General features: G+C 34.7%; 1 pseudogene; it reads right to left on the reverse strand.

Annotated features, from left to right (window-relative positions):
• Positions 1 to 733: 733 nt before the first annotated feature.
• LOC110196754 (small ribosomal subunit protein eS1 pseudogene) lies at positions 734 to 1,540 on the reverse strand (annotated as a pseudogene).
• Positions 1,541 to 24,537: the final 22,997 nt, after the last annotated feature.

Raw genomic sequence — 24,537 nt, forward strand, 5'->3', positions numbered from 1 at the left:
CGTAGTCAAAGAAATCTATTTTATGCAATGGTGTGCTAGAAGCAATTCAAATGAGCCCAGAAAATCCAATTGTCAAAATTTCTGTATGAGTACTTACATTTCAGACACTGGCGAACACCCCAAAACATTTATACTTTTTATCATTATTATTATTATTGCCAAAACTTAAGAAAATGATGGAGAAAATGTTAATAATGTAGATTAAACCTGTAACTGTGCCATATGCACATTTTCTTCAGGACAGCCAGTTGTTAATATTAAACTACCACCTCTACTTTATTTTTTGTTTAAGAATACATGTTCACATATTTCTGAGATGAATAAGATCCATTTCTGTTCTATAAGTTTTAGTGCTATAATGCTTAATGGTGATGACACATCTACATTTTGAATTTATTGTGTAATATGCCATAAGTTGTTGGCCTAAGCTTAATTCTGCCAGACTGTTTTTCAGTTTTCTCTGTAGTTTTTTTTTAATGAAATCTTTAATCTTTCTTAAGCAATTTACATTTTTTATGTTTATCAAATACTGGCTTATTAATTTCAATTGTTTCTTTTTTTGGTTTTATAACAAGTTTATTTATGAAGCAATCATATAATTTCATTGGGCAATATCAAGCCAATTACTTATCACATTTATGAGAAACCTTTCAAAGCAGCAAATATTACTGCCACTTTGATTTATAAACCTTAAAAAAATCCCAAAACCGTCACAAAGATAAATTTTTATTTTTCAACCTTTACAAGTTCTTATTTGAACTGGTGGTTGATAGCCATCAGCCCTTTTTTTCTTTTCTACCTGTTTCATCTCCTGAAGTTCTTCCAGAGCCACTACCTTCACCATGAAGTTCCATTAGCTTTCCCAATTCAGATTTGACCTTTTTGAGCATCTTGACTTTTTGGACAAATACATCTTGAAAAGGGTAAATTAACTGGCAAGGCTTTAGTATGTCTTTTCCAACGCTGTCTGGAATTTGTTTATTGACAACTACTTTCAAGTCACTTGTCTGCATCTTTTGGGTCATGACTTCCATCATTTTCTCATGAATTTGATGGACCTTTTGGTGCTGGGTGTAAGAAGTCTTATGGATCTGATTGGTGTACTTTTTGGTAAAAGGAACACAAAAGAGGCAGAGCAAGTACCCATTAGTTGTTTTGACATCGACCTGGGCTTCAATCATGGTCTGCCACTTTTTAACCATGGAGCACATCTTGTCCTAGGTAAGGTCCATTCCATAGAAATTAGTCAAAGATTTTTTTCCCCCTGAACATCTTCAATAAATAACTTGAATTTACAAAAAGCAAACTCATCATTCTGCAGATCATCCAGGCTCACTCCAAAAACTCCACCCTTGAGACCATAAGAGGCAGTTTTTGCTCCTTCAGTCCTTGTAACCAGTGTCTTGCCAATATTGCAAACATTGAATATACCTGATGCTTTTATATCATACCAAATATTGTTAGAAAATGTACCAACCACTTTCTTCTTGGCTCTTTTTTTTGCCACCTTTGGTGAAGTTCTTATTCTTGCCACCACCATGATCCCGCTCTGAAAGCCAAAAGCTCAATTGTTTCTCATTCTCTATTGTCTAAACTGTTCCAATGCTATTTCTTTTTTTTAAACTAATACCAGATGGATTCAATGAATATCACTTCATAGTATTTTTTAGGACTAAAAATTCTATTCCACCTTTATCCCAAGTTTTATTTTATTATTTCCTTTTTGTTTTTTCCAATGAATTTTATTTTATTTGCTTCTCTAATGTAGTCATTTAGTAGTTTAATTGATATGTCATTAAAAAATAAATTGACTTTGGCAGTGTTATCATTTTTATCATATTGTCAGGGCCTCTCCATTCACACTGAATTTTCCTCTATTTCAATTGTTCTTTATTTCTTTAAGGTGCACTGTTTAACTGAATCTGTACAAATATTGACTGTGTTTTGGTAGACTGACCTGAAACACACACACACACACACACACACACACACACACACACAGACGTATGCATGCATATGTATGTATACACACATACCTATACACATATACACACATACATGTGAATACACACATATATATACACACACATATAATCACACACTCACATACAATCATTTCTTCTTTTTGCCTGTCTTCTACCTTTAATTTCTTTATGCTCTCTTATTGCAGCTGGTAGCATTTTAAATTAAAACTACTATGAGTCATTTCTACCTTTCCCCCACAATCCCCTTCACAGCTTTTCCAGGTTCTTTTGCATGATACTTACAATGTGTTGAAGCAGACAACACGCATTAGCCTAAGGCTCTTTTATTGTCTACTCCTCTGTTGATTAGGCATTTTTGAAGCATCAGATTACTTAGCCCAATATTCTATTTATATTAAATCAGCAGAAAGGAAAGGGAGAAGGAAGACACAAGTTCTCTAGCTCCTGAATCCTAAAGACTGAGTGATTGAGAAGTCAATCAACATAAAGCACATAAGAAGAAGCCTGACAAGTGACTGGCCTTTGAAGTTCCTTCCAATTCTAAATATCATGATCTATTTTCCCTGTCCTAATGATAACTAATAGCTAATAAAGCAAGTAATACAGGTGGCAAGAAGTAAAGGGTGTTAGTTCCTCCTCCTATATAATATTTTTATGACTTCAATAAAAATTCTGTGGTCCTATAAGCATAATACCTCTATACAGACTTTTGTTTATGGAGTTAACAAGATTACATTTGGTGGAAAACCTTTGCAGCCATATGTAAATGGTGACCAATTAATTATCCTTATAGGGAGTCCTTGATGTATTAAAAAATGTACCAACATTTTGATAAAATCACCAACAGAGCATCTTTATCAATATGCAGCTGAATGGGCATTATGACTGGACCACCACTACATAAATCAGGGAGGAATAGTACAGATGGACAATGAGCTAGACCCAGAGTTGAAAGGGCAGACAAGGAAAGAGGTCGCATTTGTTATGAGAAATTGTAAAGTGTTTTTAGTGATACCAATTTCCCAAAATTTCAAAGACCAATCTTTTCACTCCAGCAACTTCCCAGTTATGGAATACTATTGTCTCCAAAGAACTAAAGATGAGGTACACAGTAGATTTGAGCTTCCTGAAACATATAATGAAAGAGGAATTAAAAAAAAAAACAGCAAGCAATAAAGGGTGTTATCAAGGATGTTTGCAAAAGATCAGACCTGCACAACTTGTAGTAGATAGGAGCCAAAATTAATATAGGCTAACCTTCTTCAGGCCACAGATATGTTTTAGTGGCTCACTTTCCAAGTAAAGGTATAATTAATGATTAAACTATTTTGCAAATAAGCCATATTTTTAAAAATGGAAATTTCAATTAATATCAATTAATTATACTTACTACTTAAGATTTTTATTTATCAAAAAAACACATTAATGTTAAAAAATACATTGCTAAGAGGTACAAGATTTAATATATTTTTCAGGATTTCCATCTGTTCATCTTTAGTCAATGGATGTATTACACTTCTTCTCAGGAATCAGTTTATCATCAGATATTCTTTGCTGCATGGTCATACAGGACAAACACATTTTCAAAAACACTTTTTTTATTGGGATACAATCCAGAAACTGCAATCAGCAAACACTTCTTTATGAAGTCATCTTCAGTAAAAGACTTCCCAGCAGCAGCAATTTCTTTAGAAACCTGAAAACTAACCTTAGTAGCTGCCTTATTTTCTGAGTTTACTTTCTTGAAAAACTGTTTTTCACCACTGAGATTTTTCAACAATTTTGACATTTAACTTATTTTTCATTTGTGTCCAATTTGCTTAAGTCAGGATGTCTTTATTTGAAATAGCGATGAAGATTATATTCCTTCAGAATGGCTATTACATCTTGGCAAACAAAGCACCATATTTTGTCTTTTGTGTAAGTAAACAAGTATCTATTTGCCCACCACAGATTAAACTCTCTATGTTCTGATTTGATCTTCCTTTTTATCACCCATTTTACAAAGTCACCCCAAAACGTGAATGTTAGAACAAAAAAAAATCTCCACAGTAACTGCTCACATACAAAGAAATACTGAACTGAATGTCTAATCTTGGAGACAGTGTCAGACACTCATGGAACATGGAGGGTGGCCACACAGCAAGGGAGGGGAAGAAGCCCTCATAATGTTGCCACTCATCACATAGCAGGCATCAGCTGCATTAGCGCATGGCTGCATTCACTTTGTCCCTGTTCAATGCTAGTAACAACTGAAAAACAGAGTGAAAAGATATGACTCTCATTCCTCTCAAACTAGAGACAGACTGGTGATGGTTGGTTGCCATGGGTCACATGACAAACAGGGGATAGCACATAGTGGCAAGCTACCCAACAAGTTGCATGATGGTCATAATAGTAACTAGTAGAAAGTAAGTTAAGGAGGGCGCAGACAAATCACTCATTGTATCTTTACTTTCTTAACATTCTCTATTTTTCATTGGCTGCCTAAAATCTTTGGGGGACCACAAGCCACCTATGGGCCATAAGCCACCTATGGGCCATATGTTGGGCAGACCTGTAATAGATGAAGATGCATTATTCACATAGCAAGAACACAGAAGATGACCAGTATACTCCACTGGTACCCTTAGGATGCAGGGAAAATGTCAATGAGGCCTCTTACATGTTAAAAAAAAAAAACCTCCAGTTGTGACTTTTTAGGGAATACGGATTTCAGTAATACAAGACAACAAAGCATGAATTGGTTATACTCTACATCATTGAAGAGAATGCCCAATTTGATAAGATCAAACATTGATTTTAGTATTAATACTGAAATATTCATATATCTTTGTATTAATAGATAAAGAACCAAACTTGAAGTCAGGAAGAATCATTTATTTTTATTTCACTTTAAAATTTTTGCCAAATACATTGAAAAAAATTAACTTTTTTTCACAAATATTGAGTTCCAAATCCTGTCCCTCCATCCTTCCTTTCCCATTCTGATTGAAAAATCAGATAGTTTGTCACAGGTTATACATGTATACTCATGCAAAACATATTTCCATATCAGTCATGTTGTGAAAGAAGCACATGTAAGAAAATAAAAATAAAAACATAAGAAAAAGAAGGAAAGGAAAAAGATGCTTCGGTCTACATTCAGGATCCACCACTTCTTTCTCTGGACATGGACAGCACCTTTCATCACAAGTTCTTCAGAATTATCTTGGCTCATTGTATTTCTGAGAATAGCTAAGCTATTCACAGTTGATTCTTCATACAATAGTGCTGTTATCTTATACAATGTACTACTCCTACTCATTTCATTTTGCATCAGTTCATGTAAGCCTTTGCAGGTTTTTCTGAGAGCATACTGCTCATCATTTCCTAAAGCACAAAAGTACTCCATGATAATCATATACTTTGTATATGGCCTGTTCAGCCACTCCCCAATTGATGGACATACTCTCAATTTTCAATTCTTTGAAACCACTAAAAGAGCTGCTATAAATATGTTTGCATATACAGGTCATTTTCATTTTTGTTTTTCATCTCTTTGGGATACAGACCCAGTAGTGGAATTGCTTGGACAAAATGGTATGTATGGTTTTATAGTCTTTCTGGAATAGTTCCAAATGCTCTCTAGGATGATTGAATCAGTTCATAAGTTCAATAGTGTATTAGTGCCTCAATTTTCCCACATCCCCTCCAACATTTTTCATTTTCCTTTTCTATTATATCAGCAAATCTGATAGGTGTGGAGTGGTAGCTCAGAGTTGTTTTAAATGGCATTTCTCTAATCAACAATAATTAAAACATTTTTGATATGATTATCAATATGAACTACCTGTTCATATCCTTTGACCATTTTTCATTTGAGGAATGGCTCTTATTTCTATGATTTTGACTATTTTTCTATATATTTGAGAAATGAGGTCTTTATCAGAAAAAACTTGTTGTAATTTTTAATAGTGATTACTATTTATTTCCCTTCATCTTATTTTCCCTCTGTTTGTTCTACTCACTTTCTTTTCACCTTATCCATTCTCAAGTGTTTTGCTTCTAACTTTAACCTCCTTCATTATGACCTCTCTTCTATCAGCACCCCACTTTCTCTTATTTCCTTCCCCATCTACTTTCTTGTTCGTAAGATAGATTTCTATACCCAACTGAGTGTAAATGTTATTCCCTCTATAAGCCAATTCCAATAAGAGAAAGGTTAATGCATCCCCCCAACTTCCCTATCTTCCACTCCACTGTAAAATCTCTTTTGTGCTTCTTTTATGTCAGATAAGTTATCCCATTATACCTGTCCCTTTACCCTTCTTTCAATGCATTCTTCTTTCCCACCTTTTAATTTTTTTTTTAGTTAATCATTCCATCATATGCAACTCATACCTATACCCTCTGTCTATGTGTACTTCTTTTAACTGCCCCAACAATGAAAAAAAAAAAATTAGGAGTTACAAGTGTCATTTTCCCACATAAGAATATAAACAGTATAATCTTATTGAATGACTTATTATTTCCCTTGTCTATTTATCTTTTTATTCTTCTCCTGAGTCTTTTTTTTTTTGAAAGTCAAATTTTCTACTCAGTTCTGGTCTCTTCATCAGGAATACGTGAAAGTTCTCTGTTTTACTGAATGTCCATTTTCCCTCTGAAGGAGTATACTCAATTCATTTAGGTACATAATTTTTGGTTGTAATCCTAGGTCCTTTGCCCTCTTCCAAGCCTCTGATCCCTTAATGTAGAAATTGCTAAATCTTGGGTTATCCTGACTGTGGTTCCATGATATTTGAACTGCTTCTTTTTTGGCTTACAATATTTTCTCCATGACCTGAGAGCTCTTTAATTTGGCTGTAATACTCCTGGTAGTTTTCATTTGTAATCTCCCTCAGTTGATGATTGGTGGATTCCTTCAGTTTCTATTTTACCTTTTGGTTTTAGAATATCAGAACAGTTTTCCTTGATAAATCTTAAAAGATGATGTTTAGCCTCTTTTTTTAAATGGCTTTCAGATAGTCCATTAATTCCTAAAATATTTCTCCTCTGTCTACTTTCTAGGTCATTTGTCTTTCCAATGAGATGTTTCACATTTTCTTGTATTTATTTGCATTCTTTGGATTTTGTTTTATTGTTTCTTGATATCTCATAAAGTCATTAGCTTCCACTTGCTCAATTCTAATTTTTAAGAAATTAATTTCTTCAGTGAGCTTTTGTACCTCCTTTTCCATGTGGTCAATTATACTTTTTTAAGGCGTTCTTTTCCTCAGTGAATTTCAAGTTCATATTCTGACAAATAATTTCTGTGTGATTTTGGGAAAATAGCTTAATCTTTCAGTGACCCATGGAGCTTTGTTGGACTATGAATTCAGAGAAGTTGCTTACCTGCATTGGAGTGTTTCTTCACTATGATTTCCCAACACCATTGAATCACTGCTGGACAAAACATAATGCAAAGTAAGGTGAAATGGACACAAAGACAACAATGAAACTATTCTTGCCCATAAAAAGATTATTTCTGCAGAGTAATCTCAGGACTTGAAAACTCAAAGTCTCAAGACTTGTTTACAACTAAATATATATGAAAATTCAGGAATATGTAAGATGTAGAGAAAAACTTAACCTTGCCTATTAGGTCTTGCATTTGTTGTCATGCTTTTCTATTGGCCATTCATTCCCTTATTGGCTTTTGAGAGGTAAAGAAATTTGGTTTTGAAAAAGTGTCCTTCTCCTCTCCCAATCTCACTTCCTTAATTACAAAGTCCCTTGTCAACTTTCTGGAAGAAAACCCTCTAAATAAGTGTTGAAAAAACAAGAAACAGTATAGAAATTCCAAATTTAACATGTGTACAAAAAGAGGCTCACTATTGATCTGTTTGTGGAGCTGTGAGTTTGTACAGCTATTCTGGAAATTAATTTGGAATTATGGGCCAAATGTCACTGAATTGGATACCCTTTGACCCAGAGAAACTCCTGCTAGGCACATACCACATAGAGATCAAAGAGAAAGGGGGTAAAAGATTCCTATGTATGAATACACACACACATACACACACACACACACACACACACACACACACACACCCATACACACGTATTTATTTATTTGTTTGTTTGCTTCTTTGATTATTTATTTATTTTTCATTGATCTAAATCAGGAAACTATCTTCCTACTGGGGAATAGCTAAACAGAATATGGTGCATGAATGTATGGGCATATTTTTGCATCAAAAGAAATGATGAAATGGATAGTGTCAGAACTAAATGGGAAGACTTTCATGAACTGAAACAGAGCAAAGAGAGTAGAAGTATAATAATTTATGCAATGACAATAACATCATAAAGAAAAAGAGCTTTAGGATTTTATAATTCTGATCAATGAAATGCCAATTTTGATTCCAGAGGACACATCTCCTATAAGAGAGGTGATAGACTTAAAAAGAAGAAAGAAACATATATTTTTTTCACATGGACAATGTGAGAATTTGATTTTTCTGAACTATTCAAACTGTATGATTATTCTTTCTTTGTTTATTTTCTTTCTTTGTTTAATTGTTAGGGGTAAGGACAAAGGAGAGGAAATAAATGCTTGTTAATAAGAGAAAAATATAAATTAAAAGAAATATGTCAGGTAAAGGTTCTGAGATCTCTTCCAAAAATATAAAGAAATTAAAATATTCATTTGGCCAAATGTTATTATGTTAATTAATAATATGTTACTTTGTTTGTAATTCAATACTGATCAAGCCACTTATACAAGGAAATCTTTCCTTCCTATTTTATCTGCATTAAAAATGCTCATTTTAATGAAAACATTAGCAAAGGTGTTTTTTTTAATAAGCAAAATTAACATGGAGTGCTTTATCATCCTAATTTAGAGTGATGCCTCTCAGAAACACAGTCTTTGGTATACCTTGATGACCAGGAAATAAAGTTAAAAACACAGACTTATGCTTAAAGATGTGAGGTAGCTAGGTTGGCTCTGGCTCTGTGTTTCAAATAACTTGGCAGGAGCTAACTGATCTTCTTTCTATTCCAGGCAAGGCTGAGAGAAACAGACTCCCCGTGACATAAAAATCATTTCCGTCTTTTATGTATTTTGGCGAGTGGATGTTTTAAGACTTTTGCCTTTTCTAAAAGAGTCTTGGCAGAAAAATCTCTGTACTTCCATCTAAAAGAGCAGTGACAGAGCCCACAACAACAATAATAATGATAACTATTTATGAGGTGCTTGCGGTGTGCACAGAGCACACAATTGCAGTTAGGCGTGTCTAAATGGTAAAATAGATACAGCATAGTGCCTTGATTTACAAAGACTCATTTTCCTGAGTTCAAATCTAACCCCAAACACTTATTAGCTGTTTGAACCTTGAATAAGTCACTTAACCATGTTTGCTTCAATTCCTCATCTGCAAAATGAAGAAAAGATAATGGCAAAGTAGTAAAGTATTTTTGCTAAGAAAATATACATACATACATACATATGCAGAGAGAGGTACACACACACACACACACAGACACAAAGAGAGAAAGAGGGAGAGTATGCTAAAGACTGGTTAGTAGTGGGGATACAAAGAAAGGCAAATATAAAGTCCTTCCTCTCCAGAAGCTTACTTTATAATGGGAGGGGGGCAGCAATAAATGAATAATTAAGCATACCCAAAACATATAAACATATAGAGATTACATAGAAGGCATCTGACAGGAGAAGTCATGGGCATCTAGGGATATTATGACAAGTCCCTTGAAAAGGGTGACATTTAAGCCATCTTAAAAAAAAGTTAGTGAAATTAACAGGTAGTGGTGAAAAGAAAATATTCCAGACATGGGGACCGGCCAGTGGAAAGGAACACAAATTGGAGATGAAGTGTCATGTGAAAGGTGGAACAAGCAGTTTAATGTAGCTGGATTTAAAGAATACATGGAAGGGAGTACTTATAAGAATGGAAAGGTAGGGAGATACCATATTTTTATGCTCACTTCTCTAAGAAGTTTCTTCACATGTTTACAGTTAAATTCCGAAGCTAGAAAAAGAGAGTGGCTCAACCTTTTGTGCTTAGTGGAAAAGTGCCTAAAAGTTACCAACATTTACTAATTCAGCCAGTAGAGAAATTTCAAGCAACTGCCATACAAGAATAATAAAGAGCAATACCCAGCAGGGACTATGAGCATTGTGTCACATCTTTGGGCAGAATATTCAACAGGCACAGCCATCCACAATATGAGGGGTTTTACACAAAAGAAGATATCAACAGAAGATATCAAATTCCTGGCAGTATGAGAGGCATGAGCTGCCCATCTGCACGTGAAATACATGTTGCCCTGAGCATGCCACCTCTTCTCTTTAAAGATATGCAAATTTATGTAAGTTTGCCATAGGTTTATGGGTAAAATGTTTCATTGTTATATTGCTTATTATGATACTTCATGAATTTCCTTTGCATTCAAATAATTGTGTCCTATGGCTAAAGAGATAAGATAAAATGTATGGTTTGGGGCCCATGCATGATGGATTTTTATTGGAAGTGAATACACAAAATATCTTGATCCTAAGGGACAATCTTAAGTGTTGGGGTGTGGGATGGTAGAAGCTTACACACAATCTACTGAAATGTATTTTCAAAGCTTTGGCAGAAACATTCTTTCCAAAACATTTTCAGCAATGTTTGTTTTGTCTTTAAGGAACATTAGTATAATTTCCAAAACATTGTTATAATCACTGAGAAATTACTTTAATATGCTATCAATTTGTGTAATTGTTGAAAAATTGACTAAACACTTGAAGGTTCCTAGCTATGAGAATATTTTAATTTTGGAAATAAGACATTTAAGTAAATAAAAAGCAAAAAAAAAATTAAAAACCTTTTTTTTAGTTCTTTTTTTTTAGTTTATTATTACTATGACATAGTGTTATTATCCATTAAAATCCTACTCTGGGCGGAGCCAAGATGACAGAGTGAAAGCAGCAACTTCCTTGAGCTCTCCCCCCAAACCCCTCCAAATACTCATAAAAAATGGCTCTAAAAAAATTCTGAAGCAGCAGAACCCACAAAAAGACAGAGTGAAACAAATTTCCAGCCCAAGACAACCTGGACAATTGATGAGAAAGGTGTATCATACCGGATTGAGAGTGCAGCGCCGTGTGGCAGCAAACCTGGAGCAGGCCTCAGAGGACTGAATTGTGGGAAGCTGTGGCTGTTTCCAAACTCCTTAATCCACTATTGCTAAGAACAATTTAGAAGATCAGTGGGAAAAGTCTGTTTCTGTGGTTCTGAGAAAGGAAGGTGGGGTTTCAGCTCCATTCCCCAAGAGTGTGGCCCTCGGGAGGGGGGGAGCTGCTTCCCAAGCTTCTGGCCACCAGACTGAGGGGGAATACAGTGGCTGATCAGAGAGGGATTGATTGCAGGGATCTCTTTGCCAGTGCTGAGGCAGGAATCTCTTGCTTTGCTGTGTTTGGATCTGGGCCATAGTTCTGGGCAGTGGTGCTGGGGTGAGGAGGAGTGCTGGCTTGGTAGAGCTTGTAGTGGTTGTGGAGAGGAGCGCCTCATCACAGTTACAGGACAGAAAGGAGTACTTGTAGTCGCAGGCCAGGAAAGGAGTAAACAACTTGCCCCTTATCATACCACCTTGGAAGAACTGAAAATTTACAGGTCCCTACAAGTATCTCTGAAAACAGCTGTACAAACCCCTGAAGCTTGGGACAGTACATTCTCCACATTGGAAGCAGATTCATACATTAACAAAGAGTTTAAAACTCAAGTAATTGGCCAGGATCATGAGCAAGCAGTACAAAAAGAGTCAGACTATATTATCTTACTTTGGTGAAAAAGAAGACCAAAATATACAACCAGAAGAAGACAACAAAGTCAAAGCCCCTACATCCAAAGCCTCCAAGAAAAATATGAATTGCTCCCAGGCCATGGAAGAGCTCAAAAATGATTTTGAGAAGCAAGTTAGAGAAGTAGAAGAAAAACTGAGAGTAATGCTAAAGGGAGATCCAAAAAAATACTGAAGAAAATAACACCTTAAAAAATAGCCTAACCCAAATGGCAAACGAGGTCCAAAAAGCCAATGAGGAGAAAAATGCCCTAAAAAGCAAAATTGGCCAGATGGAAAAGGAAGTCCAAAAGATTACTGAAGAAAATACTTCCTTAAAAATTAGAATACAGCAATTGGAAGATAGTGACTTTTTGAGAAATCACAACACAGTGGAACAAATCCAAAAGAATGAAAAATTAGAAAACAATGTGAAATATCTCATTGGAAAAACAACTGACTTGGAAAGTAGATCCAGGAGAGAGAATTTAAAAATTATTGGACTATCTGAAAGCCATGATCAAAAGAAGAGCCTAGACATCATCTTTCAAGAATTTATCAAGGAAAACTGCCCTGTTATATTAGAACCAGAGGGCAAAATAGAAATTGAAAGAATCCACAGATCTCCTCCTGAAAGAGATCCCCAAAGGAAAACTCCTAGGAATTGTAGCCAAATTCCAGAGTTCCCAGGTCAAGGAGCAAATATTACAAGCTGCCAGAAGGAAACAATTCAAGTACTGTGGGAACACAATCAGGATAACATATGATTTAGCAGCTTCTACATTAAAGGACCGCAGGGCATGGAATATAATATTCCGGAGGGCAAAGGAGATAAGATTACAACCAAGAATCACCTACCCAGCAAAAGTGAGTATAATCCTTCAGGGGAAAAAATGGTTATTCAGTGAAATAGAGGACTTTCAAGCATTCTTGATGAAAAGGCCAGAGCTGAATAGAAAATTTGACTTTCAAATACAAAACTCAAGTGGAACATGAAGAGGTAAACAGGAAAGAGATATCATAAGAGACTTATTAAGGTTGAACTGTTTACATTCCTGCATGGAAAGATGATATTTATAACTCATGAGACCTTTGTCAGTATCAGGGTAGTTGGAGGAAAAAAATTATATGTATGTTTATGTAGATAGATAGAGGGCATAGGGTGAGCTGAAGATTAAGGGGTCATATCTGGAGAATAAAATTAAGGGATGAGAGAGGATTATACTAGGAGAAGAAGTAAGGGAGAGGTAGAACAGGGTAAATTATCTCACAAAAAGAAAAACAGAAAAGTCTCTTACAGTGGAGGGGAAGCAGGGGAAGATGAGAGGGAATGAGTGAATCTTATTCTCATAGGATTTGGCTTAAGGAAGGAATAACATACACATTCAATTGGGTATGGAAATCTGTCTTACCCTACTGGGAAAATAGGGGGAGAAGGGGACAAGAGAGCAGGGGGATGATAGAGAGGAGGGTAGATTGGGAAAGGGGGTAATCAGAAGGAAATACTTCTGAGGAGGAACAGGGTCGAAAGAAAGAATAGAATAAATGGGAGGGGCAGGATAAGATTAAGGGGAAAAGAGTTAGTTTTTCACAACATGTCTGCTGTGGAAGTGTTTTGCATAACTGCACATGTACAACCTATATTGAGTTGCTTGCCTTTTCAATGAGGGTGGTTGGGGAGGGAGGAAGAGAGAAAATTTGAAAACTATAGTTTTAAAAACATATGTTTAAAAAAATGTTTTCACATGCTACTGGGAAATAAGAAATACAGGAGATGGGGTATAGAAGTCTATCCTGCCCCACAGGAAAATAGAAGGGGAAGGGGATATGAGAAGAGGGCTAGAGACAGAAGAGAGGACAGACTAGGGGAAGGGACATTCAGAATGTATGCCATCTTGGGGTGGGGGGAGGGATGAGATGGGGCAAAAATTTGGAACTCAAAAACTTGTAGAAGAGAATGTCGAAAACTAAAAATAAGTGAATTTGTATTTAAAATAAATAACTTTAAAAAATCGTACTCTGAACATGACTTTGAGCCAACTATGGGTTCTTGATGACTAAGCCAGCACAATGCAAAGTCTGTCAGGTCCTAACAATGTGAAATGGAATGGATGGACCTTGTAACTGCCATTAGTGAACTAGCTTAGTCAAGTTAGAGATGCTGACTTCCAAGTAAGTGGCTACCTAGTATTACTGCTTTCTTTTTTTTTTTTCCTTCAGCAACTTATTAAACTGTCTACCAAGGAAGGATGTGATAGGTCCAGTGTTTCCCTGATACAGATTCTTTCCTCTGATCTACAACATGAGGATAACTGAAGTAAAAGAAAACAAAGTAACCTTTAGGACTTGATTGGTCTCAGTTCTCTTGACAGTTTCATTTTCCAACCCTAACCTACCTGGGCTAGTCCCAGAACAAAGATTCTTCTGGAAACTAATTGGATCTAGATTCTCTTACTTGGACTCTTGGTCATTTAGAGGCATAAGAAGACCTAGCCGTGTGAGGTCTACACATCTGGGATTTTGTGGGTGCCTAAAAACATTTGAGTTTCCATGTCCTAATGACATACAGACTGGATGTATTATAGTAGATTTCACCCAGAGAAGACAAATGGTACTATATCCTTGTTGTATATCCTTGCTGTGTTAGGGCAAAGTAAAACCTCCTTTTACAAAATGTTCAAGGGCTTGTAAGTGTCTCCTTTCATCTCCAAATCTATTCCAGAATGGTGTTGTTAGAGCTATACCTTCAACATATGGAAAGGTTATATCAAAGTCATAAAACCTTAATATATTGATTAATTCTGTCAATATAAATGTACCAAAATAATAATGATCTATTATATTAATCTTAGAATATGATCAAATAGAACCCACTGTGCCTTTAAATTTATAATGCCATATAAAGTATGTAATGGATATTTGTAATCTTTTCAGTGAGTTGATATGCACATTGCAGTAGATACCATATTCCTCTCAGAAAAAAAGACAAGGTAGCTAGGATATTGAATACCTCACATTTTAATTCAAGAACTCAATTCTACAATTGGATATCATTTCATGGGTATGATTACTCCTTCTAAAGATATGGATCACTGGTTCTCTTTAGCTTAATTATAGAAATTTGCTATGTTTAAAAAAATGACCATCTGGCTATCTTGGTGGTAAGCCTTTCCAAAGTTAACTAGTCTGGTCCTTGGACAGCAGGCATACAAGTTATCACCAAGCCCATTCTTGAAGATTTTCTATTTTGCCAAGACCTGTCAGAATTTATGTTCTGCTGGTGGATCCTTTGCAAATCCCAGGTTATCTCTCCTACACTAAGATTGATAAAAACAAGAAATATCAACTACCACAACAATTTTAAATGTTTTCTCTCTCCTGGGCAGAAAATATATAAGCACACATATATACAAACACATATACACAGAAATAAATAATGTAGGTATCTATGTGTATATACATATGTACGTACATGATCTCAAAATCTCTCTCACAAGCTCTATATCTCTATATCATTTATGTATATATGGAGAGGCAGCACAAAGGCACATATCTAAGACAATAAAGTTGCAAAGAAAGTCCTAACATGCATTAAGAGTTACCCCATCTTGGAGTCCCCAGAGATAATGAAATCACCAAGTTCCTATCCTCTATTGTATATTTACATCAATAAGTAGAAACAGATATCTCAAAGCACACATACACACACACACAGAGCATCTCTCTTTTGTTGTATATGCATTTGTATATACATTTCTTATACATGGTAGATAAATTTCTTATGCACATATTGACAGAAAAATTGTTAATATGACAGAAATTATTGATAACAAATGTACTATGGACTGCCACTTCCTTAAGGATCCTAGTGTGTGCATTTTAATTTTAAAAATTACATTTTAACTATGGAAATAAGAAGCCTTAGCAAAATTCAAACATAAAATAATAATACATAGACTCTTTGTTTTTAACCAAAGTTCTGTATAGTTTGCATTAGTATGTGACAATAGAAAGTAATAAAAATAGACTGAAGTTCAATATTTCTGAGTTTTATCCATTTAATAAAAGAACATAGGAATCTGTCAATTAACAAACTGCCTTAGTTTGACTAAATGACCTGAAGTGCAGGCCAACCAGCTCTTTTAAACATAGGTGTTTCTTCTTCCTGATTGTCCTGAAAGTACATCATTTGAACTTTCCCTGACAAAGGGATACATGAGCAGCAAGGTGGCACAGTGGATAAAGTGCCAAGCTTGGAAACAGGAAGATTCTTGAGTTCAAATCTGGCCTCAGATATTTTCTAGCTGTGTGACCCTGAGCTAGCCACTTAACCCTGTTTGCCTCAGTTCTTCATCTGTAAAATGAGCTGGAGAAGGAAATAGCAAACCACCCTAAATAGGGTCTTGAAGAGTCAACAGGAAAGAAACAGAAAATGAAATGACTGAACAAGAACAATTACAAGACAAAACCTTGACCTTTAGGGAAGTTTCTCTGAAATGTAGGAGGATAAAATTATAAGGGTAAGGAGTTTAGATTCACAGGGAGTGGGAGAGTATTAAACCTATGTCAGCTTGATTACGTCTTAAATTCAATTAAAATCAATTTGCAATTTTGCACTACTTTGTTTTCTTCACTTTTTTGAGAGAAGAGGTAACAGCAGCAATACCAACAACTCTTATTTATATTTGTATATAAGTTTACAAAGTGCTTTCCTCAACAGAAGCCTTTGTGGGTAGTAAGGTGAATTAATGTAGGACACATAGATTCTCAAACTTTTGGCTCTCAGGATTGTGTTACAATCTTAAAACCTAAAGAAGATCCCTCCCCCCCCAAAAGAATCTTTCTTTATGTGGTTTGTATCTATTGATATTTACGTATTTAGAAATGTTTGTTGTTGTTCTCTAGTCTTTTCATTTGTGACCAATGCTTTGTGACTGCCATTTGGAGTTTTCTTGGCAAAGATACTGTAGTGTTTTTCCATTTCTCTCTTTAGCTCATTTTACACATGAAGAAATTGAAGCAAACAGGGTTAAGTGACTTGCTCAGGTCACAAACTCTGTTTGAAAACCAGATTTGAACTTAGTTCTTCCTGATTTTAGTCCCTGCACTCTATCCACTGTATCACCTAGCTGCCCCATTAGAAACTAAAATATCTTAAATATCATTATGAAAATAATTTTCACCTGATAGAGAAGAGTCTTGGAGACACCCAGTCTTCCTGGTGCACACTTTGCAAACTGTTAAAGTAGAAAAACAATGAACTATGAAACCATAGAATTACCTTAAAACACTATTCTCATGGAGCCCATTGAAGGAAAAATTGAAAAATATACAGCTGTTAAATACTGAAAAGTTCCAAGAACTAAATTTAATGAATGCTATAGTGACTAATAAAACTGAATTGGTGTTCACTTGTGCCATATATCTTCTCAGCATGATGACTGTAAACACAAATGTAAATATGATGCTAATGATTTTAAATAAATCTAAAATCAAAGAAGAAATCACTGGAATAACTTACACTAACCAAACAAGAAATGATAACAAATAACTCTGTGTCAATGCTCCAGTGCAGTAATGATTTTAAATTAGAACAGCAACATTTCCAGAATAGGTTGCTCATTTAACATTTTTAGGATTTGTCAATAAGATCACTTTTGGCATGAAACAGACTATTTATTTTGATTAGAACAAAAATTCCCCAGAAACACTGGAGCAAATGCCAACAGCAGTGCTTGACTTTGTGAGAGCCCAGTGAGTTCTTGAATATAATAAAGGCCTGAAACAGAGAAACCAAACAAAGACCTGAAAATGTCACTGCAGTTTTCAGATACAGGGTCCACACTCCTAAAGAGTACTGTTGTACAAAGGAGGGAAAGCTAAAGATCTGATCAACTGATTAGGGAAATTGTTTGTAGTTATTTATAATGCACTGACTTGATGGACAGAGTCCCAGTTGTACTCCCTTACTGAAATGAACTTTCTAATGAGCCGCTCCTGCTAAGTGGGACAGATATCTGATAAGGCGTGACAAAGGTTATCTAGTTGCTGTTATTTAGAAGTAAGCTGATATTGATGAATGATTTTGCTGCTGTGAATGACTTAAGCTCTGCATGAAGCATTTTCCTCACGAGAGGAAAATGAGTGAATTAAAGCATATTCATGCCTGAAGATCATGGTCCATTTTTTAAAATATCTTCTCATAAGTAAAAAGTATTTAGTGAAAGAGTGAGAGAATAAGGTGATGAAGTAGGAGAGTGAGAACAGTTCAAGGTTATGTAAAATACCATAAAACAGACTCCAATCAGCATGGATATTCACTACTATATCATCTCTGAAAAGTCAAGGTAATTCTAGCTCTTGACAAAGCTTTGCCACTCCTAATTAAGCTGTCATCGTATGTAAGTACTTTCTCTTTGAACATATATTTTCTTATCAGTATAAATGTAGTCCATTGCCCCCTCCCCCTCAGTAGTACTAAAGTTCCCCCCCCCGATTTTGTTTTTGTATACAAAGGACAAGATAAAGTTACTGAACAGAACGTTTAAGAAATGTTTATTGAAACCCTTTATCCCCTGCTTTTCCCAAATTCCCTATTTTTAATAAGAGTACCAATATCATTTCAGACCCAAGGTTTACAGTATCAGAGTTCATTTTCACCTCACCTATAAATATATATCTAATTAGTTGCTAAATCTAGTGAATTTTACCTCCCCAATATATCTCACATCCAGATCTTTTACTCTGAACAAACAGCCAGGACCATAGATCAGGTTAATATCACCTCTTGCCTAAAATACTGCAATAGCCTACTAATTACTTTCCTTCTCTTGAATTTCCTCTCCATTCTTATTTGCCCAGTTGCCAAACTGTTTGATACTCCTAAGGCATAAGCATAATGATGCTACTCTGTTTTCAATTGATTTTTAATTGACAAGTATTCATTTCCTCTCCATCCTAGTATCACTATGAAAAAGGAAAAAAGAAAGAATGGAAAACTTTCTAACAAATATGCATAATATACAAACTCCAACATGGGATACATGCAAAAATAAAACAAAACAAAGTAAAACAACAAAAAATAAATTCAGCAACTTTCAAAGACTTAAAAAAATTAATAGATGATTCCATAGTATTAGTTATGAAGTTACTCATTTTCTGGCAAACATGTAGCTCTCCTTTAAAAGCTTAACATTCCTCTGATTGACCCTTAAAGACCTTCACAATCTATCTCTGACCTATCTTTCCAAATCAATTTCATCTTTCTCCCCATCATTCTGATTCTTTTCCAGTTAAAGTGTCCTACTTGCTGTTCCCTCAAGGTATTTCGTCACCTTTAAAATCACAGTGGTCCCCCTACCTGTACTACTCAGTTTAACAGTACTCTTCCTACAATGTGGTATACACCAAAGTATGCAGTACTCCTAGTGTGAAATGATGGCAGTAAATTGTAGAAGTACTATCACTTCCTTTGTTTGGGATGCTATATCTCTCTTAATGTAGCCTGAGGTTATTATAGATTTCTGACTTGTCATAAAGCTCCATTGAACCTTAGATAGTTCGTAGTCTATTAAAATATTTCTCTTCTACTTGCAAAGCTGACTTTTAAACTAATTGTCAAACTTTAAATTTCATATGATCACATTTGGCTTACAATTCTAGTCTATCAAACTATTTCTCAATCCTGATTATGTCACTGAGTGTGTTAGCTCTGTCTCCCAGCTTTGTGTAATTGGCAAATTTGATAAGCATGCTTCAATCCCTTTATCTAAGTTGGTGATAAAATCACTTTAAGTGAGATAATAATAAGATTCCTACTGAAAACTTTATATAACCTAAGGGGAAAAAAAAGTTTGGCATGAACAATTGAGATATGCATAAGCCCAGGCTTTCTTAGGCATTTGTGTGTGTGTGTGAACTGTTGATTATTAGACCCTGAAAACCAGTTAAACTAAACACATTTTCTTCTATCCATAAAGGAAAAAGTCAAGAAGTCAAAAATATAGTGAGGTTTTTTAATCCAGGATTTAATTCTTTTAGTTGGTCCATATAAGGTGATATTATCTACATAAGTAACAGTAATAATAATAAAAAATAGCTTTCATTCATCTAGTACATTATTACACTTGGTTCTCACAAGAACCCTGTGAAGTTAAGTGCTAACTGTTTATAAGTTAAATAAATAAAGCACATAGACTTGTCATACTCCTTTTCTAATCTTAAACCAATTATTCCTTCCATGTTTAGGTTTGGTTCTAACTGTTGCTTCTTGGCCTGCATATAGGTTCCTCAGGAGACAAGTAAGATGATCTATTATTCCCATTCTTTGGAGACTTAACACATTTTGTTGTGATCCACACAGTAAAAGTTTTTGATGTATTCAATGAGGCAGAAGTACATTTTTTCCTCCTGGAGCTCCCTTGCTTTCTCCATAATCCAGTGAACATTGGCAATTTGGTCTCTAGTTTCTCTGCCTCTTTGACAAACATCCTGCTGTTTTGCTAATTCTTGGTTCACATATTGCTAAAGCCTACCTTGCAAAATCTTAAGCAAAACCTCATTGATATGTGGAATGATCACAATTGTTGAGTAATTTTAACGTTCCTTGGTACTGCTCTTCTTTAAGATTCATAAATAAACTGATCTTTTAGAAACCAGTGGCCAATGTTCTGTTTTCCAAATTTGCTGACATATTGAGTATAGTATCATCTTTTAGGATTTTAAATAGCTCAGCTAAAATTCCATCATGTCCACTAGCTTTATTGTTCGTGGTGCTTCCTAAAGTCCACTTGATGTCATTCTCCAGGATGTCTGGCTCTAGATGAGTAACCACACGGTTATTGGTGATGTTAAAATTTTTCCTGTGTAGTTTTTCTGTGTCTTCTTACCACCCTTCTTTTAATTTCTTCTGTTTCTGCTAAGTCCTTACCATTTTTGTCTTTCATTATGCCCTGCTAAGTCCTTACCATTTTTGTCTTTCATTATGCCCATTTTTTGCATGAAACTTTCCCCTGATATATCTAATTTATTTGAAGATATTTATATTTCCATTCTATTGTTTTCTTCTATTTCTTTGAATTGCTCATTTAAGAAAATCTTTTCATCTCTCCTTTCTATTCTCTGGAATTCCGAATTCAGCTGAGTATATCTTTCCCTTTCTCCTTTACATTTTGATTTCTTTCTTTCCTCATTGATTTGTAAAATCTTATCAGATAGACATTTTGCTTTCTTGCTCTTTTTTTTCTTTGAAATATTTTTTTACCTTGTTTTGTTTTGTTTTTGCTGACTTCTATGTCTTTTAAATATATATATGTGTATATGCATGTGTGTGTATATATATGTATATGTATATATGCATGTGTGTATGTATATACACATACACACACACATACACACACATACATACACACACACACACACACACACACACATATATATGTATATATATATATATATATATATATATATATATATATATATATATACATATTATCCCAGTACTACTTTCCTCATATTTTTATTGACTACTATGGGCTACTCCATTTCTTCTAAGGGCTTTTAGCCCACAGTAGTGTGAGTAATAATCACATAAATTAATTTCATCCATTCCTGCCCATTTAAGTTCACTTATTCTCATGACCCTGATGTTTAATCTTTCTATCTCCTTTTTGACCACAACCAGCTTACCTTGGTTCATAGATCGTACATTCCAGATTCATTGTTCAAAAATGTTCTAGTTCAAGTTTCCTCACCCATGTAAACTGGGTAAAACTCTCATTCTGAATTCTCTTCTAACACTGAAATTATAAGGAGGTGTCAAAAATTCATTGCAAACATAATACTTTGCTTGTTTGAGCAATACTCTTCAAGAATACTAACAGTGCAAAGTGAGTAAAAATAGTGATAAGACAACATTTATTCCAAATGTACATGAATCATACACAACTATTGAAGCTGGCCCAATTTCAAGAAAGATAAACTTGTCAAAATCAATGGAAAAAAGAAACGTTATTAAAAACAATTCAGATTATGGACAGAGGCCACAGTCACATTTAAGATAATCAAAACAAACATGGGCTTACCCAGGTAGGAACAATTCTATTGTCTTTTCATGACATGATTACTCATCGAAGGAAATTTTTTTTTCACAGACTAAATAAGTCACAAGCACTTGTTATTTGTGGTGCCATGTCCTATGACAGTATTCATAAATCTTTATCATAGAATTATTGATTTTGAACTAAGAGACTCTGGAGGTCATCTTACTCATCCCATTCATTTTCTAGATAAGGAAGTTGAGGAATCTAATGAATAGGTGAATATCCATCTTCTTTACCAGTTTCATTTTTTAAAAAGTTATCCTCTTTTACTTCTATCTTCCAGCCATGTATCACATTATACCAAGTCTCAGTAATGAATCACAGTGTTGTATGTCATAGATTGATCATTGGAAGCCAACTGACAGGCCAAGTCCAACCTGAGGAAACTGAGACTCAAAGAGATTCAGGGACTTGCTCAGTCTCAGATAGAATACGTATACGTGCATACATATGTGTGTATATATGCGTATGTATATACATGTATATCCATAAATTTGTGTATGTATGTGTACATATACACGTTTGTGTGTGTGCATTCTGAATTTGAACCTTGTCCTTTTGTATTCCAAGCTCAATATTCTATTCAATATGTCATGCTGATTCTCAAATTTTTTCCTTTGGTTAAGATGTCTAATTTACTTTTTTATTATCCATACTCATTATATTTGTGCACAGATATATGAGTCCTACAGCTTTAGTGTTGTTTTTTTCACTCTTTTTTGGATAATTTCTCTTATGAATTAATGAGTCTCTTATTTCCGGTTTTTCTTTGATGTCATACCTGCTACTCTCTGTGATACTTAACTTTATGTCAGCAGTTCTGTGGTCCTTAGTTTTATAAGTGCTAGGTGGTATAATGTGTAGAGTGATAGGTCTAAAGTCAAAAATACCTCAGTAAAAATCTAGTCTTAGACTCTTAGAAGATGTGTGACCTTGCATAAGTCAATAAACCTTTGTCTGCCTCAGTTTTCTCCATGCTGAAATGGGTTTTTGCCAGAATTAAATGAGATTTTATATACCTCTAGATGGATAGACATAGATATCATATTTACTAATTATATTATATAAAATAACACACACACTCCCATATGGCTTAGCATAATGCCTGGAACATAGTAGGTTCATTATAAATGCTTGTTTCCTTCCTTCTTTATCTTTCTATTTTCAGTATAAACCCTCTTGATCTTCTAGATCCACATTCTCCAGACAAAAATATATTAACTGGTCCAAAAGCCCTCCATCCTAAGGGGAAATTTTAAAATAAATAAATAAATAAAGTCTTTGTAGTTTTTTTTGATTCTAAGCACTGATCCCAAAATTCAAATCTTTTTCCCTTATGTCTTTTCTTAATCAGTTGTTATCTTTATGTATTTTCCTCTACCAGAAGTTGCTGATGTACTCTCCTCTCAACTCCATCTCCTAGAATCCCAGGTTTCCTTCAAGTCTCAGCTCAAATGCAAAATTCTACATGAGCTCTTCCTCAGTTTCTCTAGTCACTAGTGTCTTCTTTTCCCAGATTAATTTAGGTCTGTTTTTATTGAATCTTACATTAGAAGTCATGTTCCTCATTGTGGGAAAGGGGAACAGGACAATTTGTTTTGTCTTTGAGCACCTAGTACCTAGAATAAACCCTGGTAACTAGTAGGTGCTTAAAAATGATTGTTGAATAATTAAGTGAAGAAAAACACCACCCAAAAGTATAAGACTTTCTACTTTTTCCTAGAAATTCATACTCATCCAACCATTTTGGAGATCTATTTGGGGCTGTGGCCAAAGGGCTATAAAATCGTGCATACCCTTTGATCCAGCAACAGTACTTCTAGGGCTGTATCCCAAAGAGATCATAAAAATGGGAAAAGGACCCCCATGTACAAAAATATTAATAGCAGCCCTTTTTGTGGTGGCAAAGAATTGGAAATTAAGAGGATACCCATCAACTGGGGAATGGTTGAACTAATTGTGGTATATGGATGTAATAGAATACTATTGTGCTATAAGAAATGATGAGCAGGCAGAATTAAAAAAATACTTGGAAAGACTTATATGACCTGATACAGAGTGAAATGAGCAGAACCAGGAGAACATTGTACACACTAACAGCCAAATTATGAGAAAACTGACTTCAGTAAACTTGGCTCTTCACAGCAAAGCAAGAATCTAAAACAACTCCAAAAGATTCATGATAGAAATTGCTATCCACATCCAGGAAAGAAATATGAAGTCTGAATACAGATGGAAGCATACTATTAACTGTCCTTTTCCTTTGTTCTTCCCAAAATCTTATGGAAAAGAAAGTTGAAAACTAAAAATAAATAAATTTTAAAAAATAAAAAAGACATTTAGAAAAAAAGACATTCATAATTAATCACTGGAGACAATTTCTGAGTTACTTCAACTAACTCATTATTATTCTATATTCCATTATTATTCTATATAATTTACATAAATCAACAGAAGTAAACAATATTTAGTTTTGTACTACCCAAGAAAATTGAACTTGGAAGAGAGCTTACCTCTCAATTCTTCATGTCGTTCTATGTGAAGCTCTTCTGTGGCTGCGATTAAATCACTAACACTCTTATCTGTTTGCTTTGCCCAGTTCTCTCATCTTGGCATATGTGGATCCAAGTCATCAATACACAAAG

The sequence above is a fragment of the Phascolarctos cinereus genome, unplaced genomic scaffold, assembly GCF_003287225.1.
Source record: "Phascolarctos cinereus isolate Bilbo 61053 unplaced genomic scaffold, phaCin_HiC Scaffold_7;HRSCAF=346, whole genome shotgun sequence".
Classification (NCBI taxonomy): domain Eukaryota; kingdom Metazoa; phylum Chordata; class Mammalia; order Diprotodontia; family Phascolarctidae; genus Phascolarctos; species Phascolarctos cinereus.